This window comes from Lipotes vexillifer, unplaced genomic scaffold, assembly GCF_000442215.2.
Source record: "Lipotes vexillifer unplaced genomic scaffold, Lipotes_vexillifer_v1.1 scaffold853, whole genome shotgun sequence".
Classification (NCBI taxonomy): domain Eukaryota; kingdom Metazoa; phylum Chordata; class Mammalia; order Artiodactyla; family Lipotidae; genus Lipotes; species Lipotes vexillifer.
Genome location: NW_006792734.1, coordinates 1,814,645 through 1,820,138, shown reverse-complemented (window position 1 = coordinate 1,820,138; position 5,494 = coordinate 1,814,645).

Below are 5,494 nucleotides of genomic sequence, written 5' to 3'. Positions count from 1 at the left end.
GGGCTTCCCAATATGCCCACAGCACAATTCAATTAACCCATGTCTTATTGATGGGATATTTGGGGGTTTTCCAATTGTCCACTATTATGTTCCCTTTTCACTCATTCTTTTCTTTTTGTAATTCAAAACCATCAAGCTGAACCTTAGCAGGGCTTCCTCATTTCACAATCATAGCTCATTTCCTATTGAGCAAAGCGTCTTTCTCAGGTCAACTCTTGCCACACCCCTAAGGGTGGGGGGCTTTTTCCACAGAAAGAAGAAGTGGAATTAACTATCCTGGGCCTTAGGAGCAAACATGCTCATTCTCTTGACGGTGATGCCTATGCTGCTTGGCCCACGCAGCACTGCTGCCCCTGGGGCTCCTGAACAGCTTAATAACCTGAAACAACAAAATCAACGTCACTTTGCCTCCAGTGCGGTTGGTAAGTTGTAATAGATGTGGAAACAGACAGGATGCCTTCCCATGACATATACCACCTCATGGAAGAGAGGTGTGCTCCAGGGTGAGTCTGTTTCCTCAGTGTCATTCCAATATACGCTCCTGTTTTCAGGGGTCACTGGCGATATGGTTCCCTGTCATAAACGCTCTTTCCCCTCCCTTTGAGGATGAACTGAAATCTGACCCCTTTTTTTTTGAAGCTTTCCCAATTGCTCCGGCCTATAATAGTGCTTCCCTTTTCTGAATTTCTTCAGCAAGAATGCCTTCTAAGTGCAGAACACCTTGTAAGGGTGAACCCCTGGGCCACAGAACCAGGGATTTTGGGGAGGTTTGAGATAGAAGCCCATCGTATACCTGAATCTCATAGAAATAACGTAGTTATAAGAGGAGAGGCCTATAAGCAGAGAGACACTATGGGATATACTGGAGTTAATATGTACGAAAGGGAAGTGTAGATTAGAAGCATGTATACCCACGACAAGAAAGAAGGAAAGCAAGAGTCTAGTGCAGTATTCCTCAAAATGCAGTCTGGGGAATTTGTTAGAAAGGCAAATTATTAGACCCCTCTGCAGACCTACTGAGTCAGAAACTCTAAGGGTGGGGCCCATCAATGTGTTTTAACAAGCCCTCCAGGTGAGTCTGATTCACTGGGAAGTTTGAGAACCAGCGACAGCAAAGAAGAGACTTTTGCAGCTGAAAATCTCGAGAGAAGTAGAGCAGCTAGAGGGACTCCAGGCTCTGCTCAGGCTTCACCCATTGTCAGCTGCTGCAATGTGGATCTGGTGGTAGGAGGTGGAGGAACAAATCCAAGTGACACATGGTCCTTCCCTTCAAGATGTGGGATGCATAAATAAGACAGCAGTCCTACAGAGTGAGAGGGACTCTGTGCCAAAGTGATGGTTGAGGCCAGTGGTTCCCAACTGAGGTGCGTTGGGGAAGCCAGTCTGTTACAAATACAGATTCCTAGATCCCACCCTGAGAGATTCTGATTCGCATCTGAGGAGTGACTGAGTCTGTACTTTTAAAAGCTGCTCAAATTTTTATGACAACTGTAAAGAGAAGCCTGGTTTGGGAAGCCTTGTTATAAATAGTGGTAACGAGGAGGTTCTGAGTAGGGAGGGGAGAACTCAAGCCTGGGGTGGGAGGGAAACTCCACCTAGTAGGAAGGGATAAGCTCCCCTCCAAGGGCCTGTGCCCATCACGTATTTCCTGGAGGGCCTGCAGGGACAGGAGAATTACTGGTGTCTGGGGCTAAAGTTCTGCCTGAAACTTGGCCCCAGGATTTCTCTTCTCCGTGCCAGATGTGGAGACTGATGGAGGAGACACGACAGGAGGAAGCCTTTTGTGAAGAGGGCGTGTGAGGAAGGCTTAAAGGTTAACGCTAATTATCCAGCAAATTGTCATACCTTCTCAAGGGCTACTAACCAAAAGACTGAGGCTGCTTTTTTTTCTTAAGGGAAGTGGGGGCGGGAGGGACGATTTAGAAAGCTCCAGAAGTGATTGAGCTCAGGCAAAGCTAGGATTTTAGTCCCTGCCCTAGACTGCTCTCTGACGGTCGCGGTCCTAAGAGAGGGGGTGTGGGGTCACCACCTGAGTTGGTGATAAAGCCATCATCTCCAATGGTCTGCAAAAGTTGATTTTATAAGCAGAGCTTTAAGAAATATCTCAGGTGGAACTCTGAAATGGGTTAAACTTAGAAACATAAGGACTGAGCTGCTGTGGTTAAGTTGGGGGTCCAGTCCCCATGTCCTTGGTCTCCTTCCTTTTTATCACCTGGGAACAATTACCATTCCCCACCCCTCCCCTACCCCGGCTCCCTGGGATGACACTCCGTAGAGAGCGGTTTGAAAAAGCCTGATTTGGTTGACCTCCCATCCAGAGCCTTGAGAGATTGCTTTCAGGGACAGCCAGATCACTACTGCACAAAGTCATCCTTCCTACTGCTGGAAGCTTTGATCCTTAGAGACTTTTTCCTTTTACTGAGGTAAGAACTGCTCCCTAAACTTCCACCCACTGTGCCTAATTTTTCCCTCCGGAATTACTGCTACATTCTTCCACATGAAAGGTCTTTAAATAAATGTTCATAAAGACGATATTCTCTTTTCCAGGCAAAAGCCTCATCACATCTTCCAATAGATTCTCGTGTGACGTGGTCACTCCCTGCAGAACATACTCCAGTTGGTCCATGTCCCCTTTAAGATAAGGCTCCTGAAGGAGAATTTGGCTCCAGACAGGATCTGGCCAGGGCGGTGTGCATCGGGGCCATTCCTCCCCTTGATCTGGACATTAAGCCTCAATTAGTGCATTGTGGGATTACATTAGCTTCCTTGGCAGCCACTCTCCTGTCTGTTCATACTGAATCTGCTGTCTACGAAACCTCCTCTGTTTCACATTAATTGCTATTAAGTGAATTCTTTCCCATCCTGTGCTCCTGCAGTTGACATTTCTTAATGTAAGAGCTGGACGTTACTTCTAGCTCCATAAAATTTCATCCTGTTGGTTTTAGTCCAGTCATGAAAAATATTTTAAAATCTTGATTCTGTTTTTCAATGGCTATTACTTCCCAGCCTTAGTTGCCTTGAATTTTAGTGTTACTTCTGTACATCTGGAAGACTGCTAACATATATCTGGAGCTTAGGGGGGAGGTGGAGGCGAGAAACACTTTTTCAAACTTCCACTTATTGAGTACACTCTTATTTAATCTTTCATCTTTACACTGGCCCAGTGAAAACAGATACTAATATTGCTTTTTTTTTTTTTTTTGCGGTACGCGGCCTTTCATTGCTGTGGCCTCTCCCGTTGAGGAGCACAGGCTCTGGATGCGCAGGCTCAGTGGCCATGGCTCACGGGCCCAGCTGCTCCATGGCATGTGGGATCTTCCCGGACCGGGGCACGAACCCGTGTCCCCTGCATCGGCAGGCGGACTCTCAACCACTGCGCCACCAGGGAAGCCCTAATATTGCATTTTATAAAGGAGGAAACTAAGGGGAAGGGAGGAAGATGAAGATCTTCCTCAGTTATCAGCCTCAGTGACTACTGGGCATGCAGCTGCTTCTATGCATGCACTCACACATGCAAGTTATGTAAGCTCCACCCCGTGGTCTTAAAGGAAGGTTTGGGTTCAGCTGTGACTAATAGGCTTATTTCCAAAGGGTGGAAACAAGAAAAACAAACTCCTGGGTCCTCCTTCTTAGAGTGACATCTCATTAGCCTTTTGAAGAAAATGAAGTCAGGCATAGGAATGGATGAAAATTGGAAACAGCTAGGAAAAGATGAAGTTGGATTTTAAAAGTAAAGCTTATTGAGCATATAATGCCATAAAATATGACTTGGTCATACAGGTGTTTTAGTTACATGGTCTTGGAATTTGCATTTGTGGCTTTATCAGGCTGATAGAATTTTTTTCCTTGTCTTTTTAGATGCTGCAGAGGAAGCAATGATTAAGTGAAGGATTTTCCCCATATTACCCTACTTTAATTTATCTTCACAGCATTTATGATCACATGATACTTTTCTTATTTACTTATTTCTCCCAACTGAAATGTGAGCTCCGTAAAAGCAGGGTCCTGTCTGCCTTATTCTCCTCTGTATCCCTATTACCTAGAATAGTGCTCGGCACATATTAAGTGTTTAAAATGAATGAATCTAAGTATGACACAGAAAACTTAGCATTTTAAAAAGAGTATTTAAAAACAATGTACAAGGCTGAGCAAGACTCACTCCGAACTCACTCTGGATGTAGATGTAGGCACATTGTTTAAATTTTAAGAAAACACTACTAACATCCTTCCAGGGCCAGGTCAAAGCTACTTTTTGATAAATTTTTAAAAATGTACTGCCCTCTGATGGTAGTGGGGGGCGGGGTTAATTTTAATTTTAGCAGCAGTAGTTGGACATCCCAGTTCCCTAAGACCAAACTATGGCTTTGGGTAATGGCAGAACCAAGGTGTGGCCTGGGAGGGCCTATAAAATACACAATGTGTTTGCCATGCATATTCAAGACAATTCCCCTAGCTACTGCTCCTACTTACCCCCAAACTTTCCAACCAGGTTGTTGTCTCCAGCCCTCTCATTCTGGGGTCCCAATGGTCAGCTTGGCAGTGCTAGGGTGGGCCTGCTCAGAGATGGTGTCAGAAAGATAGTGACACCGCTTGCTTGCTTGGGCCTGCTGGGACCCTAAGAGGTGTGAGCCCTCACGTGGCAATTGTCCTTTATTTGTCTAACTTCTCAACTTGGCCTCTTTGTCTTTTGCCTCAAGCTTTCGGCTCTTTCCTGCCTCCTGTTCCTAGTTCCTCACATAGGTGGAAATTTCAGATTTGAAAGTTTAGAAAATGTCAGCACATTATATCAAAAGCATGCTTCCAGAGTCTAAAAAGATGTTAATCCTTTTATCATAAGGGCTATCAGGTGTCAAAGCATAATTTTCAAAATTGTAAAAACGTAATTCTCATAACCAATATAAAATGAACACATGCTAAGATTCATTAACTCATTGATGAAGGGGACAAATAAGATGGTAAAGCTGGTTCCAAAAGTATTTTGAAGGACTAAGTGTTTATAGGTTTTCACAAAGGAATATTAGAATAAGACTGCTAGGTTAGATACAAAAGTGGTTAATGTCCTATAGGCAAGTAAACCTATAGGTTATCTTCTTTACTGGACAGAAAATTTCATGTTAACAGTGTCTGGGTTCCAATCAAATAGTAAACCTCAAAGTCAAACACAGATACATTGTCCTAGAAAATTAAGCAATCTTTGGAAAAGCTTCTATACAATGCTATAGTATAATATTGAAAAGACATGTGGCCCTCATGTTTTGCCTTAACTTTGGGATAATTTTTCATAACACAAGTTTTTTTTCATATATATATTAAGGTAAAGTTTATATGTATTTCTCCTGTTAGTCTTTTCCCTGTTTTGGAGCGTGTTAGTATTTTTCAAATGTTGAACAGTGGATAATGAGAAAGAAAACATAAATCTCACAAAACTTCTTTTGTTACTAGTTGATAACTCTAATTTCAGGGTGAAAGTGTTTGGTGTAGAGTAGAGGGAAAG